This window comes from Channa argus, chromosome 9 (genome assembly GCF_033026475.1).
Source record: "Channa argus isolate prfri chromosome 9, Channa argus male v1.0, whole genome shotgun sequence".
Lineage (NCBI taxonomy): Eukaryota > Metazoa > Chordata > Actinopteri > Anabantiformes > Channidae > Channa > Channa argus.
Window position 1 is genome coordinate 7,150,686 of NC_090205.1, and position 21,004 is coordinate 7,171,689.

Below are 21,004 nucleotides of genomic sequence, written 5' to 3' on the forward strand. Positions count from 1 at the left end.
TATAGCCAGTGAATGCGATATGAGCTATAAATGTGTGTGACCCATACTTAAGATGACTGTTGCTGATGGGGACAGGCCTCCTGTTACAGCAGCACAGTTCCTCTGCGGAACCGTTTGCACAGCAGCTCTTAAACAGTCGGACTGAAGTGGACTCATGAATTAACCTGGACGAGTGTGAAAATGCACAATTAGTTATTATACTTTTATAATGGAATTAATTAAAGATTTTAAATACAGAGTGCACATAATAAATAAAATATGTTACAGTAACATCTCAACATTAATGTTTACTGTTAAAAATACAACTAAGCAATATCAGCTGTGTGTGTGTGTGTGTGTGTGTGTCATCAACAGTTGCATTGTAAAGGTCAATTCCTGTATTTTTGCTGTAGGCAACATTTGGGTTTGACATCAAAACATGAATATGAGACAACAGATCAACATTTCAGCTTTTATTTCCAGGTTACTCACATCTGGATCGGATACACAGTTTAGAAGATAGCACCTTTTGTTTGAACGCACCCATTTTTCATGTGAGCAGAAGTATTGGACCAGACTGGAATAGATTAAAATGAATAAGACTTAATGTTTAGTTGCAAATCCTTTAACTGACAGCTGTGTTTTGTTGCCCAGGTCTGTCCTACGACATTTATTATTCAATCCTAAAGAAAGAACAATCCACTGGTGTGCTAAGTAAAAGATGTAGCAGAGGTAGACCAAGGTAAACTGCAGTTGAAAGACATAGTGAGAGCTGTAAAAAAAAGACCCTAAAACAAGTGTTAGTGTTATCAGCAACAACCTCCAGAGGCAACAAGTAAAAGTATCACAGTCTAGTGTTCGCAGAGGGCGTCATGAACAAAAGCACAGAGTCTACACCAGAAAATGCAAACCACTCATGAGCAGGGAGAAAAGGTAGGTCAGGCTGGAATTTGCCAAAACGTAGAGAGATGAGCCTCAAAAATTCTGGGACAAAGTTTAATGGACTGATGAGACAAAGATTAACCTTTGCCAAAGTGATGGAAAGGCTAGTTTGAAGAAAGAAAGGATGACCCCAAACATACAATACAACATGTAATTATATATTAAGTCTTATTCACTTTAATCTGTTTGAATCTGTTCCAATATTTTTGGTCACATGGAAAATAGGTGGGTTGAAACAAAAGGTGCTATCTTCTAAGCTATGTATCTGATCCAGATGTAAATACGTGGAACCAAAGATCAAGTGTTGATCTCTTGTCTCATATTTATCTTTTGATGCCAAATGTTTTCAGTCTACAGCAAAAATAAAGGAACAGGCCTCACTGTTCCAATACTTTTAGAGGGGAGTGTATGTACAATACTACATGTGTGTATAGATGATTTATTTTAATTATAAAATGTTTACAGGTTGATGCAGTGTCCTCACTTGAAATTAGAAAGTAACTGACTTACGGACATTACTCAAATTTTATTTTGTTGATTTATGTAGAAATTCTCTGGCAATTTTTGCTGACATGTAACTTTTTGTATCACATTCAGCCTTTTCCTAAGTAGCTTTTATTGACCAAACTACATTTCCCTACATTTCTCCGTAAGGTAGCTTCTCTGCAGCTGAAGAAGAGCTGTCTTCGGTAGAAATGGAACCTGAAGGACACAAAAATAACAAAAAAGTGTTGTTATCTGTGTGGATTCTATTTGCAGTAAGATACAGAGAAGACTATCAGTTGTACCTTAGAGATGTAAATGACAGTTTTATCAATTCTTCAGTCTTCTGGAAATGTACAAAACACAAGTACAAATTCTTCTATACAAGCAGCTTTTTAAAAATTTTGTCAAACTATGAAGATCAAAATTCGAGCTTGAAAAGTCGAGCTGAAAATATCTGACCTCCAGAAACATTCTTAAAACCACAATATAAAATGTGTAACACAATTTTTCTGCTTCATAGACCCAAACACGTTTGTCACCTTTGAAACAGGAAAAAAACGAAGCGTAAAACATGAGTGAAGAAAACTTGCAAACTCCTCCACAGTGGTACCTCGTACATGGCACAGCTGTCAGCTAACAGCATAAAAAAGATTCTGATTGTAGAAGATTTTTGGCACAAATGCCGTCGAACCACCAAATGGGAGGGGTCCCTTTTGGAGGAATGTTTCCACCCCTCCTGTAGAGTTCCAAAGACACGAAGAAACAAGGCCAAGGCCCATTGGCGCTGTTCTGGCAGCACATGGTGGCCCGACACCTTGTAAATACACTTTCCTGTTTTTTCCTTTAGTTTTTCAGCAGTGTGAACGTTGCACTGGGACTTCACTTGACAGTCAAAATGCATGTTAGGTCTTTAAAATGTATTTGAACACTTTTGCCAACCGAGCTTAAATTTCGGGGAATAGTTTTCTTGTAATTTATGCAGCTTAAATTTCCTGTTGTGTGGGAAATATTAAAATACGAGGCAAGTTAATCTTTTTAAACCTCGAACTTTATCTCAACGGCCCATTTTCCTTTAGGCAGCAGCAACGAACCTTTAGAATACGTTTAATCCAGCTAACTAGCTCATTAAAATACTGCCCGGCCACACATTTCGGTACATCTGTCTGCTATGACCTCAGCGCTACCAAAACAGCGTCCGTCCAGACAGCCGAACTGCTTCGCCTGACAGCCAGGCCACCCATCAACCCGCCAGGCTACCAGTCATCCCTGTGATAGGCCTCTTGTTAAATCTGTGTCCAGCACTCATGAATGAGCCCATAGCTGCACTGAGATATGAGGTGGTGGCTCGTTCTGATGAGCATAATGTGGCTGTTTCAGCAGCAGCAGCAGCAGCAGCAGCAGCAGCAGGGCGGAGGCTGCAGGGAGTCCAGGCAGGCCGCTGAGTGATGAGGTGACGGTGCATGCGGAGGCAGCCAGCGAAGTTGACTGGCCACCATTTGACCTGAGCTGGACTGCATAGCTGCACACGTACAGCCATGAATGTTTTCTTTCTCTGCGTCCTTGCTCTTTTTCCCCCTCATCCCTCAGCTGTCTTCAGGCGTTTCACACTTCATTTTGTGATGCTCGTTCGGGTGATCAGCCGTCTCTTGCAGCTGACTTCTTCCGCTTTTCAGTGTGAACCCAAATATAGCAGAAGTTCAGCAGAAGGTACAAAATCATGCTTTTACCTTTAAGGATGTGAAGGTGCTACATTGCTCATTTTACATTTGGTTATTAAAAAATGTAAAATGAGCGTTTTTTTCTGTGGTTGTGTTGCATAAGTGAACAATACCCCTCTAATTCTTGGAGTGCACTCAATCCAGCAATATATATCGACCACATTAATAAAACAAATTGGACACTTTTTATCTCTCGCTATGTAAAACTCCTCCTTTCCATGTCAGGGTTTTATGTGTTAGCAGTCAGCAGCTCACCTCCTCTCATCTCAGCGGAAGAGGGAAACATGTTTTAATAACCAGAGTCTGCAAAGATCAGGGGAGAGGAAACCATTTTTTTCCTGCTGCCCTGCACCGAGGTCAGCCCTCTGTGGGCTTTTATGAAGCCACACACACACACACACTCCAAGCTTGTCATCCTGCTGCACACATGGGCAGAGAGTTCAGAAGCAAAAAGTCCTTGAAAGAAGCGTAAAATATACACTTAGACAGCACGAGACAGTAAAGTACACACAAACACGTTCTGCGTATTAACTTATATAAGCCCGTGTTGCGCTCACCAATACCCACTTTAAGGGCTCTACCCAGAAATCCACCTCGCTGATGTAATTAGTGACTTTAGAGCTGTGCACTTCATATTACATGCCATAAACAGACATTCAATACTGGGCTTAAGAGAGAGCTGGTTATTCTGGACTTTTATAGTCCACGATGGACCCTTCTGTGTTTATTCTCTGAGAACAATAATGCCACTATGCTCCCGGGCTGGAATGCCATTCATTTGTCCAATTAAACCCAGAAAATAAATAGAAAAATTGAGCTGGCTCGTTCTGCCTCCAATTTGCTCCACAAACACTTCACCAATGGCCCTCTGCTGGGGGATTTACAAGGTGGTGTTGGCCACTTAATAAAATTACATGCGACTGACTGTTTGCTGAAGGCTTAATCTGTGTTATTATCTTAATACATCAACGTAAATGTGGATCAGCGAAGTAAAACCGAGGTTGGAACTGGAGAACTGGAAAATTAGTGGGTTGTTCAACTTTATATTAAGTTGGGGGATAAACCCAAGACAGGGTTTGAGTTGTGAGTGAGCATCTTCATGTTTACAGGAGATTATTAAAATGAAAAAAGGACATTAACGGAAGCAGTTTGCTGAAGAATAACAGAGCAAAGAGACTTTATGTAACGTGACGTTACTGCGTGGTCACTGTTAGAGCCCTGATTTATGATCCGAACACTGACCCACAATCCTTCTGACAGACGTGCAATTTCCTGTGTGAGAAAACACTAACTTAATCCATACAGCAAAGAAAGTCATGGACAGAAACTATTTGTACATGAGTAATAGTCAAACCACAAGCGGACAACGCCAGATGAGACAGACTGTCACTGCTTGAAAGTTTTCAACTCATATTTTCCTACTATTTATGGTATTTCCTGTGAAAATCCATAAAAACTGACAGCACAATTGGCCTGCGAAGTTTACTTATTTTATGTAATTCCACAAATCTGGAGGCACACATCATAAATATTCCACACACACACACACACACGCACACACCAAAACACTCGGCCACTTTTGTGTCTGAAACCAAGTCAAATCTTTCATCCAAGCCTGACATGATCATAAGTCATCCAGAAATGTATTAAAAAAGCCATTGGCTGCTTACACTGTGAGCAGCGTGGTTTAAAATGTGTGAGTCAGGGCAGATTGCAGCGGTGATTTATGTGAACGCAAACATGGGCGAAAGTGGTGTCTTAACTTGGACAAACAGGCAAAGAATTGAAATCCATTTTTAAAGTTTCCCATCTCAGCATTGTCATGTGTTACACAAACCCAGTTGATATTTAAAGACTACAACTGCTACTTTTAGCTTAAAAGCTAAGCAATTATTTACATCCAACATCAAAATTGATAAAAAAAAAAACAAACCCTCAAATGTTTAAAATGCAGAGTGCAGATTCAACATTTAGATTAAAAGCAAATTAGTGCAGAAACGATCACTGAATCCATCTGTTGACAAATATGAAATACACACCTGTCAACAAAAATCAGCTTCTGTGTTTCTGCAGAATGCACCATGTGTTGTGGTTCAGCAGAAACCCAAACACACAACCAATTACCGAGGTCCATTCACGCTGCTGACCCAAACATCCTGAGGGGCGTTGTGGCAGATGGTCGATCCCTGCAGCCATGTCCACGTCTCTGTGTTTGGTCTAGCATTGGATCAAGGTGTCTAAACTACTGTGGACTACTGAAGAAACAGGGATTAATCGAACCAAATGAGAAATAATCTGAAGAATGCCTGTGAAGTCTGGTTGGTGGTAAAGCTCTACATCTGGATGAGGAATGACACCTAAAGGGTAAAAGGCCAATGACTGTTTGGAGCCTTTTGCAAGGATATGGGTATTAGCCTTTAGCAGGGAGAAAGTGTGTGATGACTGCCTGCTAGAATCTATGATGGAGCTAGAAAATATGGGAGGACAAAGTTCACATCTCTGCTCTCTCAACAGCTCCAGCCAACATGTGTGTTGCATTCACAGCTCAGATACAACACAGATTCAGAAATGCACCGCAAAATATTTATGTCTCCGTGGTGGTCAAATATTAGCATATTAGAGATAATGGTGGGAACTTTGAGGCCAGAAAGATTTCCAGCACAGATTGACCCTGTTATTTTGACTTTTTGGACCGTGCTGCCTTTGGCACAGCGATAATGATGATGATGATGATATCTGCCAGTAGAGTCTGGCAACGCGAGCGCTCTGTTAGGGTTAGCAGGCAGTTCTCAGACTTAAAGACAAGCGTGGATGTGGCGCCAGGTAACGGCGCTCACACCAGGTAAACAGGAAGTATGTGCAGAGAAGGGACTTAAAAACCACAGGAACTCAAATATAATGGCTACTGACTCATTCTAAAGGGCGTCTTGCTCATTTGCTCTGGTTGTGTGTGATTGTGTTGTCTCTACTGTTAGGACACCTTAATTTGTCCATGTGGGCACCTTGAGTCCAGCTCTGCTGAAACACAAAATTCTTTTTAATTTTAGTTTTAGTGCAGCGACAAACAAGAGCGTGAGCTTTAACAACGTCAGGGTAGACATTATTAACATTATTCAATCCCAAATAATTCGGGAGCTAAAGTTGAACAGTTCACGGGCCATTTTTTGAATCGCTGTGGCCTGAACGGCTGGATTTCACGACAGCTTTTCTAAAACATTCTGATGATGTTTGGAACTGACAGGTTGCACAGAATCCACTAGGGACTGGTTGAAACAAATTTCCGGTGGGACTGAATATTAGCGATGTCATTGGCTGAACTGTTAGCCGTTGATGACCTCAGGGTAACGGACACTCATCTGTGACTCCAGAGTGAACCACGTTCAAATCCCAATGTATCACGTCGGAATCGGCTTTACGGCTGAGGAACAGACTAACGGTGTGGCTAACGGGGCTGTTTCCTTTAAAAATGTTTGTGGCAAAAACGAGGGAGCAGAGTGGGTAATGCAGAGCCTGTCAACCCCCTTCACCCCACCACTACCTCCACAGCAGCCCAGAGACCACCCAGAAAGAACACTGAGCTGTCAATCATTTCATTCAGAGGATAAACATTGCAGTATTTTGTTTCCTGGTGAACTACAACTTCGTATTTCTCTGTAAGTGGCACTGATATACGGCTGTGGTGTACTCTGATTTTTTTTTATGTGTGAGTGTAGCAGTGGTTCGTTTTTTTGTGGTTGTCAGCAGTTTTCTGCAACTCTCTCTATAGAAACTCAATGCATGTTTCTGCCAACTCACATTAACTCAGACAACTTATACCCGACCTACCTTTACTGTTTTTCTTGTGCAGAGATTACATTTAAAAAATATTGTTTAGGATTAGCAGCGTAGCCTTTGACACCTAATGCAGCTTTGCTAAATTCATCTCTGTGCATGTATATTTTATACATTTATATTATTATTATATTATATTTATATTATTAAACATTTTATATTATGTTAAATTATTTTATCAAACTTGCAATATTTTAATATTAAACTTCTGTTATTGTTTATTGCAAGCGAACTGCAGATTTACAGACAGTATCGTCAATTTATACAGGTGTTCTAAAGGTAAGAGAATATAGGTGGACTTGATAAATCAGTCATGAGGCGCTGCCCCCTAATTGCAGTGATAAACACACATCAGGGTCAGGCCAGGGCACAGGCGGAGTGTGTCTCCAGAGTGTGTACGGACTCTCAGGGGCAAGTTGTCTGTCAGCGCAGAGGTTTGAACTGCGGACTCACTATAATCCCTCTGTCAATGACAGGACCTCCTGCCAGTAACACACACACACACACACACACCAGCCAATGAATCGACCACCCCAGTCTTTTAACATCAGTCCAAACACAACCTGCAGCCTTCGTCCAGACCACCACACAGCTTCCCGGCATCTGGCTAATCCAGAGAGAGGTTTGTGCTGTTGGTGGAGACGCTGATGTTAAGTCAGTTCATGTAATGACTGACAAAGCGATATATGATTACATATTTCAGAGCACAGAGGGCCGCTCGAGATTGAGCTGTGAGACAAGCAGCACATATTAGCACGGTGTCATGATGTTAGAGAGTTATTCTGAGCAATTTTAACAGGAAGTGAAGCTGCTGTTCAGCAACACATAGATTCTTTCATTGAAAAGGTGATGGTGTGTGAAAGGGTCTGCTGAAAAACACCTATAGTCTGATTACTTTAATAGTATTATACATGGGATCTTCCATGATCCGCATGATTAGAGCGAAGGAACACGGAGACTTATAAGGTGGGTTGGATAAGGGTATCAGAAGAAGGGTCTGATGAAAGTGTGCTGAAATGCAACAGGGCTCAGCAGAGCTGCGACATGCCAAGAACACAATAAAACCAAATGCATGAAGATGTAAGCAGAGGTGCACTCAGCAGCATAGACGCACATAGGATCCCAAAAAACGAGGCCTGTAAGGTTTTTAGAGCAGATTTGAGAATTTTGGTATAGGAATGGGGTTAATTGATTTAAAATTAGGCAGTATTGATCCCCGTGTTTTAATGGTTGGGGCTCTGTGATGAGAAGTGGAAATACATTGTAAATTAAGTAGTGAATATACTGGATCCATGTAGGACACTATTCCTGTCTGAGTGGGGGTCCACTGGCAAAACACGCAACAATCTTTAATTTAATTAAATATGGTTTTGACAACAAGGAAGAATCAATTAATCAATTAAAACTTTTTCAACTGTTCCTTGTGAGTCTTTTGTGATAAACAATTGCTAAGCCATTGTAGTACTGTTTAATATTACACCGTACTGTAGTATAATGTACATTAAGGCTTAGATTCTTGGTGTTTGCTGCACCAAAAACCCTCTGAAACAGTAAAATAGGTCAAACTGAAATACAAGAGTAATGGATTTGAAAGAAAATTCCCACACATCAAGTTTTCTTAGAGCGATGATTCTCAATCCTGGTCCTCAGGAAGCCCTGCTCTGCTTCTTTTCCACCTACCTCTGTCCTCAACGTTGACGATTGCCTGGGTCAAATGCGCTCAGTGGGTCAGAAGCTGGAAGACACCGTCTCAGATGAGGGTGGAGTGAGGAGAGACAAAGTCGATTTGTGTCTTCCAGCTTCTAACCGACTAAACACACCTGATCCAGGTATTCAGTAGGAGGCAGTGGAGGGTTAGTTGGAAAACAAGCAAACACATTTCAGAGCATATTCCCACTAAAAAAATAAAATGTTTTTGTGTGTCTTGTTGTTTTTGTCCACACCAGGAGGTTTTTACATTACATAAAACGAAAGCTGAGCTCAGCAAAAATGAGCATCTAAAGAGGTGAAGTCCTTCACAGTGAGGAGCTAAATTGTGGAATTGTGGCTTCATCACACAATGAGCAGAGAACAGTGAAAAGGGGAAAAAAGCAAAGCGGACCTCTGTGTCGAGGTCAAATCTCGAGTCCCCAGTGCTACTGCCACCGTCTGGTCACTGATGTGACAGCGTTTCTACAGAATTCCATTATCGTCGTACACAATACAATGGCAGCTCTCAGATTTACACCCTCCAGACGCTGTTTACAGAGCGTAAACAGGCCCGACTTGGTCAGGATGGACAGCTACAACGTACAGATGCATTTACAAATGTACACACACACTCACACACACACACACACACACACACACACTCACACACACACTCTTGTTGCCTGGGACTAATCCTAACAGACTCATGCTATCAAAACACATGCTTCCACATAATGCTGCAAGCATATATACACAAACACACACTAATCTCTCCGTCCTCATCTAATAACACCTCTGACTTGACCAGTATCTGAGACTCTAGGGGGGGTCCGAGCTCACAAACGTCTCTGTGAGAGACTTCACCTCCAGCCAGACACACACACACACACACACACACACACAAAAGCCTCCATAGAGGCACTGGCTGCTTCATATTAGTGTTTAATTAAGTTAAAAGCCTTCTCTCCTCCACTCGCAGTCCACTAACTCAATTGAAGTCGTCTATTCTTTCATGGCTTTGAGCTGGTGTTCCTGCAGCCTGGGATCACAGGCCATAAAAAGCAGATTGTGGCATCGCTCCTTAGGCCCTGGCAGCCGCCTCTGGCCATAGCTGATGTCTCACTCATGTGATTAACTCAATAAAACTATTATCCAGGCCTCCTTCTGTCCACAAACCTTTCTTTTGCTTTGTCTTTAGTTTCTTTTTCCTTTTGTTTTCTTTTCATACTACCTGCTCATCTCATCCCATATCTTCTCTGACAGTGTGCGCACTTTCTGAGTTTCAGGTTTTACCCTACAGCGAAACGTTCTGCCTCACTGCTGCCAAAACAAGCTTTTATCTCTGCAGCTTTTCTAAATGTTTTAGGGTGCAAGCAGCCACAAAATCTCTTTAGTTCTTATATCTGAACCTCATGGCTGAAGTGACATACAGAGCAATATACCCCGGAACCTCTGGCTGTTATTTTATACACTATAGCCACCTTTAAAGTTTCACGAGCCGGCTGTTTCGGAAACAAGATGCTGTCAAATATTTTTACTTTCATTATATTATAAGTTACAGTAAAACAACGATTGGCATATCAGCTGTATTTATATGTAAGAGAAGTAGAAACTCTGAAATACGCTAAGACATGAGATATCTGTGCTAAACCTAAGAATCAGCAGCAGGGTGGATCCGGGTGTTAAAAAGACCATTTTCTTCTTCAGAAAGTCAAAATTCAATTCATTATTTACTGCAAATACAAAAAAGTTGCAAGTATTTTGTGCAGTAATAGAGTAGTGTAAGGGTTTACAATCCCCACATTATTATTTCACTTACTAATGCAGAAAAATTGTGCATTTCTGCAGCACCTGATTGCAATTGGACTTTTGTCCTACAGTAGGCAGACTTATCCTATGATATCTTCATATGCAGGCCAGCTTGTGTTGGCCAAGGACAAAAAAGAAACATTAAGACTGGAGGAGGAGGAAAGTATTTCTGTAAGTATTGTCCCTATTTTCAATTTAGCTCAATCAGAGGTGCAAAATAAATATTGGCAATACCTGTAATTTGAAGTCAAACGACAAGCTGTCACACAGAATGATGTCTGCTTGTTAGGTCGAGACAGAATCAATGTGCAGCGAATCTCAGTTGACTTCTGGACAGTTCACACTGGAAACTTGATCAACAACAAGGCAGCGATGAGGTGTGAAAGAATCAGCCACATAGAACAGATTCATCCTTCTTAGGGATGAAGAAGACCAGGTTTTACTCAAGTTAGTGCTTCACGCTCAGCAAACTCATCTTCCTGTGCACTTAAATCTATAAAAAAAACAAAAAAAAAAACGTCCTTTCTGCTCTTTCTTGCGCTTGAATCTCATGAAATGTGAACACTTTTGTTTATTAAGATAATAACTCAAGAAATGTGAGGACTTTACTTCGATGTTTTCTCCTTGACTTAGATCTTTGCTCGGCTTGTACCTCACGTGTGAGTATCTTTGGATAAAATGTAAATGCAAATGCTTCAAATTGACTAAAACCTGCAGGGGACATCTTACCAGGACATAACTGCTCCTGTGGGAGACGATACACTGTTTGAAGGCAGGTTTAGCTGCTCCCAGTTAAATATTGTTCTACTGAGGTAGATTCAGTTTAAAGAAAGTCTGTTTTAATTTCATGTAGCACTAATTATCCTGGACAAAAGGTAAAGTAATATTCATTTCTAAGGAACAATAGGTAACGAGTAACTGGCTTCTTACTTCATGAATAGAGTAACTCGCCCACCAATGGTTGCATGTCTTATGCAACGTACAGTGTGTCGGTGAGGCCTCCACTTGCAGCTATTGGACTTTCCCATGGCGTGTTAGTCCTTCGAGATTCTGCTGCTCTGCGGTGAAAGTGAGATATACAATTTGAACCACGTAACTAACATGTTGCAAGTGTTAGCAAAACATTGCCTTGTTTTCCCACCTTCTCTTCCTCTAATACATCCTGCCTTTTTCAGCACATCTGCTCCCTTTTTCAGCACCACCACTCCCTCTTCCTCCCTCTTGTATACAATTTATGCCCCCACTCATCTGCTCCTTCTTTCCCATCCCTCCTGCACATTGACAGATCTTTTCTTAGCACCTTCATAAATTGCAGATAACCTTTTTAGCGCTAAATAAACATGGCCAGGTCTTTTCTCCAGAGGCTACTGCTGTGGTTATGATCGGATGTCAGGTAGGGTAGGAAAACAGATGAAATCTCTTTGAGAAACCCTTTCCCTCCCACACTTGTTTTATCAGCCGTGCGAAGAGAGAGGAGAAGGCTTTTTTCAGCTGCTGCAGACATAATGCATGTGTACATCAACATTATTGAGTTCCACTTTCTGTTTTTACCTCAGTGTTTCCCTCTTACTGTTAGTGTCAGATGTCAACATTCAAAGAATTTTATTAACCCCAGAGTGAAGTTATTTCTCTGTTTAAACAAAAAAAAAAAAAAAGAGAGTGAGAACTACACCATAAGAAAAAAAAAAAGAATGATATGATAATGATGAAGTTGGATGTGACGATGATTAAAATTGTAGGTACGCAGCACAATTTAACAGTGAAATGAAAACACGGTTGTCCTGTGACAAAATGTACAGACTTAAAATGATATTTACCTAAAATGTTTTATGAGTAGCAGGTTGTTCAGTTTCAGTCCGCATCCACCTTACAGAAGGAGGAGGAGTTGATGAGCAAAAGACAAATACCTGTCCCCTGGACAGCCAGTCAGAAGGAAGAAGCCGTCACATTATGCAACTGCAGCTTCTTAAAAATCTCTCAAAAAACATTATCCTAACAGGACTCCCAGGCTCCTCCAGGTGGGTAGAGCTGTTGGGTGGGGAAGGCTTGACCAGGGGTGTGGAGGACCCTAGGACCAGTCTCTCTGGAAATCCTTATATTATATTATATGTGATAGCAACACCACTGGACTGTGCTTTTTGGAGACACCTGGGCTTTGCCACTTTTGGTACGGGGACCAAGCTAGACTTGTTCCACAACAGACGGAGCCTTCTCAGATTAAGGTTCAGGTGGAAGATTTACTAGAGCGTGCCACATAGTCAGGGGCAGAGCCTCTGAGCACCTTTCGCATGAATACATTCAGGCCTGCAGCCCGTGCGGAGGGAAGCGTCTTCAGTGCTGAGATGGTCTTTAAACAGCAATCAAAAGTGGTGGTGGCTGGGTCATTGGTGGGACGGACAAGGGAGCCTGTAGTGATGTTGCTGGGGCTCCACATCAAATCTATTAAAAGTAAAATACATCAGGTTTAGTGGCCTGGTCCTCCATCACCTGTCTGTGATGCTCTCCGTGCCTCTCTCTACACCTCCCGGGTGTTAATCTGTTGATGTGTTCCAGCTTCCTCCTGTAAGCCTCCTTTCCTGATCTGATCCTGTCAAAGTGCAGTCTTTGGACACCCTTTGCTGCCCCCCCTGTCACCTGACCTAAATGCCTTTTTTTTGTCATTCAGGAGGTGGTGACCCATAGGTTGTCATTGGGGAAGCAGTAAATTGTTTCCAGAGGTACGTTGCTCCTCATATTCTACTTTCTGCATCTTTTGCTCTCGTTCACTCCCAGTCACCCTGAACCCCGTCTTCATACAGCCGATGTTTTAACTTTTCTCAAGGAACATTTTATCTGGCTATAACACGCTTCTGTACGGGCAATAAATCTTCCCCCATGCTCGCACTAACTCCCACGGTTCGATTACACCACCTTGGCAGCACATTGTATTTCATCTCCCCATATTACCGTGTCAAAAAAAAAGAAAAAGTATGAAGCTGTATAAGTCCTTCATTCATCACACTACTGTTTAAATCCAGTGAAAGTCCATGTTAATTCAAGCTCTCGGTATTTCATTGCCGGCCATAGCTGAAAAAGCAGAAACAGCCAATGATATAACTGCTGTGTTGGGTTATGTTTAGCCTCAGATAAATCAAGGTCTTGGAAATGAAGCGATTTGAGATGCGGCTGCTCCTGAATTCTGGCATCATGGGGTGTTGAGAGGGTTAAGGACCACCATCCGCACTACACTCCCGGGCAGAGTGCCACTGACCAGCGGGGAGCCTTCGTACCAAAGCTGCCCGATTCCCCGCTTGAATAGAATATAAATTTACACCCTGGGAAATTAACCACCCATATCGCATGAGAGAGTCGTGTGTCCATATTGTAAAAATAAAGTGTGTGTGACACCACCGCTGCTTTTGCTTCCTATCCCTGCACACTTGTGACACATTTTTGGTACGCTGCGTAAGAGTATCCCGTTCAGCGCCCCAGAGATACCGGCAATGGATACATCTACAGGTTGACACAGGAGGGAGAAAGAGTGGTAGAAGGTGAGAGACAGGGATGTCGAGTCCTAACGAGAGGCAGTAACTCATGTCCGAGAGGAGAGAAGTGAGTTACGATCTTTTAAGCCATGGTGGGGTTAAGTGTTTTCATTCCCAAACCACATGACACTCAACCCACTGAGTGTGTGGACAGTTTGATGTGTCTGCAGCAGAATATACAGCAATGATCATTGTCTTTGTTATGCTTGACTTCCAACGCATCTTCCAACGTTGCCCTTCTGGCTCTCTGGTTTTGCCTGACATTCTCTGGCCAGTCTAAAAATTAAGGTGGCAAGATGAGCGAAGTCTGCACACAGAACTAGAGGGAACCAGGCCCTTGGCTGACATTTGGGGTTTTAATTAGCATAAGACTGACCCTTTGACACTTGAACGCTCATCTGTGGGAGTGGGTTTCACTTTGACGTAATGAACTTTTGATTTGACTAATAACATGCTCATGTGTTGCTTGTGAAGCTCTTTTTTCAGATCCCTCATCCATCTCAGACACAAACTATAGCTGGTCACACTCCCTGGCTGAGCCTCAGCAGCACTTTTTCCATATGGCTCTACACTCAGTCAGGACATCCAGCTTTCCACCCTGCAAAATATTGATCTCATCACTAAGTAAATAAACTTGGTGATGGATGGTGGAGGTCACTTTTTTGTGGTGTGGATTCTCTACTTTGTGTGAATCCATCTGTCTTTGAAGGCATTATGTGACAGCTGTCTGAGGGTCATAGCAAAACACAGCTTTAAGCTTTTTAAGTAAGTAGGAAACACATGGTTTAGACCATTTGTGCTTATGTGGCAAGTAGTGTTTCCATTAAATAGTGCGTGAGTGGCTAAGAGACTCGGGTCAAACCAGGTTATTTCTATTTATAAAATTTGATTTAAACAGCTCCAAGACTGCTGTAAATCTCCGACTTTACGTGACCACTGCTCAGCAGCCAGCAGGTCACATTGGTTGTGCTGGACAACTTCCAGGTACGAATAGGGAAAAATGATTCCTTCCAAAAATCCAAGGTCGTTATTGTTATCATGTATATGCAACAAAAATAGTAACTATGTTCGCCACGGACCCCTGGGCACACATGAAGAGGGCCCCTGCCCTTTCTTTTTGGTTGCTTTTTATTTGTTTTTGACAGATTTTGTGTGCGTATGTGTAAGTGTGTGTTTGTTTATGGTTATGTGATGTATGTTTAGGTCATTTGATGTCATTTGTGCCTGATGTGTTAAAAAATGTACAAACAATAATGATGTGTAACTGTAATTATGAGTAACCATCTGGTGGCGTCACACACGTTCGTCCACTGCTTCCTGCAAGTGATGTTTTAGTTTGTCAGTTCAGCTGACTGGGGAGGCATGAACCACTTTCTGATGGGTTGAAGCTGATTAACTATATGTTCTGAAGCTTTTTCAGTTTATCTCTAAACTACTCGTGTCGAAATGGAAGAGGAGGTAGGCAAGGCCACGTTCAGGAAGCCAGAGAGTAATCGTACTGCATATCAGCTCAATGTGAGTACTGCTAATATGTCAAAGAAGTCTTTTAAAGGGGCGTGTGGCAAACTGAGGGGTCTATTATGAAATGTCTAAAGTCATGTGATTAGAAATGTAGTGGAGTAAAAAGTAGAGATATTTGGAGTAAAATTCAAAGTAGGCATAATTAAATCTACTTAAGTTAAGTACAGATATGTGAGTTAAGTACTGCAACAAAGTAAAAGTACACCACTGACTGTAGGCCAGATGTGCAGTGTGGTGTACATGTATATATATGGGTGACTGTGGCGCAGGAAGGTAGAGCGGTTGTCCACCAATCTCACAGTTGCTGGTTCAATCCCCGGCTCCTCCGGTCGCATGTCGAAGTGTCCTTGAGCAAGACACTGAACCCCAACTTAGTTGCTCCCGGTGAGTGTTGGCCAGCTGCATAGCAGCTCCCCCATCGGTGTATGAGTGTGTGTGTGATTGTGAGTGTGATTGGGTAAATAAGAACCAGTGTAAAGCGCTTTGAGTGCCAAAAGGTAGAAAAGCGCTATATAAGTGCAGACCATTTACCATTTATTTACAACCTGTATGGTTGATTAATGAAATTAGGATGAATATTCCACATTAGTTTGATCTCAATGAGAATTTCCTGTACATCAGAGATTTTAAACTGTTTTTCAGTCTCACTACATACAGATGTGAAAAGGCACATGCACCACGTGCAGACAATTTTCTTTTTTGTGTGTTTTGTTCTTTTTTCCTTTTAGTAAATCTTTGTGTAAAATGCTTATTCATAGAACGACGTGACTTAATGTGACTGCAGCTGACAAAGTCATTTGTTTAGTGTGTTTCATTCTCTGATCTGTTTTGCTCTGTTATGAAGCTGGTATAAACTTTAGAGATTAATACACAATCCATTTCACAAAGTCCTCTCTCATTCACATGCATACAGCAATGATGGTCAGCTCCCATCAAAAGCACTGCAGCAATTGTTCCAGTTTCTTGCTCAAGGACACAGTAACATCTGGACATTTACACCAATTAGCACTTTTTCTACCAATCACTGATTTTCTACATCTCTTCCATCCAATCCCTTCCTGTCTGTCTCTATGTCTTTCACTGAACATCTCTCCACTTCTTAGCGGGAGAACAGAGATGCTGAGTGCTGAGCTCATAAAATTTTTCCCAGTGTGAAACAGAAGATGGCTTCCAAGGAAGGCTGGGAGGTTTTTCATCGCTGGATCCTTTTTAGTGCCGTCCAACGCGTCCACCCCGTCATCAAACCCAAGGTGTGGTGATGTGTTTATGTGCACATATTTAGGACGTGGAGGTCTATGTGCATGACAGCAGTGAAGAACTGTTGGAGAAAAAAATGCCACAAGCCAACGACTGAATGAGTGGAAAAAGAAGGCTCGTAAACTTTTCCAAAGTTTGAGCCAGTCGTTTGAAAACGGACAACTGGACAAACTGTAGGGTAATAAGAATAACATGTAGTTGATGGGAAGGTTTTCACAACATGGTGCCAACAAATAAACACAATTCTAAGATGGCATCTTCTTGTTTGAGTGGGCACAGCGGAGGGACAGCGCCATTCCCCAAATTCCACGTTGGTGATCCGGTGTCAGATGGTCCCGGCCTTTCTGTCTTGGCCCCCGGGGGACGGAAAGGTTATCCCATTGTGCGGGAAACATGAATATGGAGGCACGATAAAGTTCTCTGGGACAGCTGTGGCCTAATCTCCAATCCACACCAGCCGTTAGACGGCTCGGGCAGATCACAGTCAGTTATCTGATAGCAGTGTGAAAATGAGACAATTTTTTTTAAGATTCATACAAATTGATTTGCTTGCACTGATGGTGCCTGATTACATCTATCAAACTTTTTTAACAATTTTACTGGACAATATTTTTTTTTGCCAGTCTCTGGGGGATTATAAGTTAGAATAAGTGTTCAACATCTTATATTTATTCTGTGTATATACACAATACGCTTGATCGAATATAATGTGTAATGTTTGATTAAAGACACCATTTTGTTCTTCTGCTTGGATGGATTGTGAGAAAATGGGCCCTTAGAACAAACATTCTTTCTTTTTAGTCATTATGAGTTTGTTTGTGGTCATTTTACATTTATTTTTAGAATATTTCTGTCAGTTTTATGTTGTTTTGTGTGTTTTTAAAGCATTTGAGGTCTGTTTCGGGATGTTTGGTTTCCTCTTCTGGATAGTTTTAGATTGTATTTAACATCTTTTGTGGTCATTTTATGCCTTTAACTGAGCTCCAACAGTAACTACGCACAGTAACCTCAGAAGCTCTGGCCCATAGGCCTCTAAGCCGGAGCCTGGCAGCCCTGCTCAGTAATCCATCCATGCTGTTCTTTGGTGAAACAGTCTTTGCTTGGTCTGAAGTCTTTTTACTACTCTGCACGGCATTCTGGGATCCCTGAGGGGAGCTTTCTACAGTCTTGACATGCTGGTAAACACAATAGTGGCGTAGTCTGCTTAGTGTATTCATATTAACCTGTTGAGCTACCTGTAATGTTTTTATAACTATTTAACTATATACTGACAAAATAATCCTACTTCCTTTTACAGTATCTCCTAGTGTTCATTAGCAGTGGAGAACAGGGATGGTTGTTGCTTTACATTTAGTGCTGTAACCATGACAAATAAGGTGCAGCTTCAATCTAAGTGAAACGGGTTGAGGAACAACTCTTTTCTACTTGATTCAGTGCTGGTTTTTCAAAAAAAGTCAGGATGGGCTGTATTCGATTTGAACGCAGAGATTGTGTTCTGCGGTGTTGTGTTGTTGTTGTTGCTTATCGTACATTTATGGGGATGTGGTAGTGGTAAAGTAGACTTTGAGTGGAAACTACTGCTTCTAATGAAAATTAATGTGATGAATAGATTTGCCAAGTCCATTTTCAAAACTCTAGCAGCAAAATAAAGCTTTGGTTCCCAAGTTGTACTTATTCCTACTATTATGTGTTGCCTTTTCACATGCTGTATTACGATATATTTAAACCCTCCGAAAGCAACTGGAGGCACTAACGTGAGAAGTAGGAGGCAGGAGAACCTGATGCATGAGAAGCTGTGATCCCTCCCCAGAGATACGTAGTGTCCTGCTCCGTCAGCTTGTCTTCTCCTGTGCCAAGTTAAATCTTCACTCAGGGACTGTGATCAAAATAACATGCAAGAACTTATGGGATTAGCATAGGACACACTAAGAGAGGCGCTTGGTTAAAAGCCAAGAAATGGTTAAAAGCCAACTAAGCAGAACAAATGAGCTCTGGGAGTTGCGAGCACAAGTCCTCAACGCTCCTTCTGATTCATATAACCACTCAAACACCCACTTAGCTTGTGTGGAGGTGATAAAGACAGACAGAGAGAGTGAGAAGAGACACAGAGACAGGACTGCAAATAGACGACTATGGTGAACAGATAGAAACTAATGGCGGCCGCATCTTTACACCAACGTAGAAAGAGTTCTAAATCCTGTTGCCTTGGTTACTTACTGACACAAATCTAGGAAGGTAATTACTCATCAATCATACTCCTACACAGCAGCACATTGTCTTTAAGGTCAAAGATCAAATAAATGCAGCATTAAAGAGACTGAATTTAGATTAAGCAATAAGAAAAACTAGGCCACTACCTTTACAAAAACACCAAACCTGAAGAATTTGTTGCCAACACCCCATAAATCAGCTTAGCATCAGCTTTATATGCAGTAGTGAATATAAGCAGGGAGAATTGGGAACGATCAGTGGCTAGTGATTTATTACGCAGTGTAATAAAGCTTTCACCTTTGTTCAGCCTCAACTGAACCTGATTGGGAGTCATGTAGTGGGATATTTAGCTCCTGACACAAACCCTTGGGTAATAATTTGGTATATTTGCTTAAGGATGTCAGTCAATATTTCCAAAGACCGTAGGTTCCCTCATGCTTGGAAAGAGACGGATGGGGACTTACTCGTGAAGGTTTAGGGTCTGAATGGCTACATTTCATCCATTAAATATTCAGCCACAAGCTTTGTTACATCTTTGTTGCTAACTTCTGTGAACAACTAAGTTCATGTCCGTTGGTTTTTCTCATGGTGGAAAAACATTTCCATGTTAAAACGACATTCTTATCACCTCTTATTTGTCCCGACAATATCAAAGGAATGGGAACATTTCCAGCTGCTGAATGTGGACAATTCGATCGTCCCCGTCCTGCTTATAGTGACGTGTGGAAGCGTGAGAACTACGAATATTAAAGGCCACAATTCAAATCAGTCTGGGATGTGGTGACAATAAAATGAAGGTTGTAAGAAGTTGTTTTCGGAGGGAGCAAAATATATTAATTCCATTTCATTTGCAACTTTTACAATACTCGTTACTGGGAAATGTAACGTTATTACAGTAACGTGCCTGAACACTGGTTGCAAAGGGAAACATTTTAGAAGCCATATAGGTAACGGACAGTCATATACACACCGACTATGGCAGTGAAGGGTGTAGCACAGCACAGCCAATCCTCACTTTTAAATATATCCCAGACACTGAGGGAGTTGATGAAGCCTGAAGCTGTCAGAGATGTCACCATCCTCCTGTCCTTCTCTGTCTCCTCTTCTTTCACGTCCCCACTCCTTCCACTCGTCCAATCGTTCATCACCACATGAATGCCCTCCACATCGCCTCTTCATCTCCTCACATGTGGTATTCGGCGAATACTTTTACCCCTCGCTCCTTCCACTATCACGGCCGTGTGCATTTTTAGCATGTTGCTCCTCAGTAGCAAACAGGCCGCCAGGAACATAAGTGCAATTCAGACATTCTCCTAATTCCCAGCCAACACCGAAGCCCTATAGTGTCTCACTCTACAGAGATTTAGATGTACACAAACATACCGACTCTATATTTACACGCCTCTACCGCTTTGTTCTATTCCTGCTTTTGCTATAAGTAACTTCGAATCCTAAAGAACATTTATAGCATTCTATCAAAAGGATGTGTAATATCCTGAAAAACAGTGTTTGTTGCTGGAATTTCTGCTGGTTCCCTGCGTGACAGCTTCGTGCTGACTGACAAAGGTGCTGATGCTTTAGCCAGAAAAACACAGAGCATGCTGGGAAATGTATACGACCTGTCACTAAACCTGTCTGCTTTGTGACCCGCACCCAGTAACCCTCAGCAGGCTGTTGCCAACCCTGTGCCCTCAGCAATCAGTTATCTGCTCACGCACACACAGAGTTGCACTGATATGGCAACATATGCATGTAAATTAACATATTCTCGATCTCGGAAGCCGACAATTTTAACTTCTTTTAATCTACTCTCTCACCTTCTGTCTCTCTGTCGCTCTCTCTCACACACACACACACCCTGTGACACATTGGCCTACTGCTAGTGCAGCAAACCACTAACAGCAAATGATTACACAGTCCTCTTGTCAAACAAGGAAATTAGCACTGCCCCTCACTCATTAGAGACCCATTGTAGCTTCACCACGGTGTCACGGCCACTGAGCCTCTTCACTTTAGCGCCGCGGCTCTTAAGCTCGA